Source organism: Trachymyrmex cornetzi, unplaced genomic scaffold (assembly GCF_001594075.2).
Source record: "Trachymyrmex cornetzi isolate Tcor2-1 unplaced genomic scaffold, Tcor1.1 scaffold2225, whole genome shotgun sequence".
NCBI lineage: Eukaryota > Metazoa > Arthropoda > Insecta > Hymenoptera > Formicidae > Trachymyrmex > Trachymyrmex cornetzi.
In genome coordinates this window covers 23365-23714 of record NW_017296876.1, presented here as the reverse complement: position 1 = coordinate 23714, position 350 = coordinate 23365, and positions in this window count along the sequence as shown.

Genomic DNA, 350 nt, shown 5'->3' with positions numbered 1-350 from the left:
TAATATCTTGTTAACTATTGCTGACACCTCAAAATGGTACAGGACTTTTTGATTCAGTATAGGCTGTTCTACCCACGTATGACAAAAAATGCGGTAGTCCCCAAACACCCTGTATATGTACATGCATATATACTGTATTTATAATCATTCGAACTGCGCGCCAAATTGGTTTTCCGGAGTCCGGACTTATAAACAAAATTAAACTACTGTAATAATATCACAAATTAAATTACATAGACAAGCAAATTTTAATAATTTGATGCTCAATCTGGTATCATATTAGAAAGATGGGTAAAAGAAAATGGAACAACCGCCGATAACCTTGATCTTGTCATATGTTGTCAAGATAA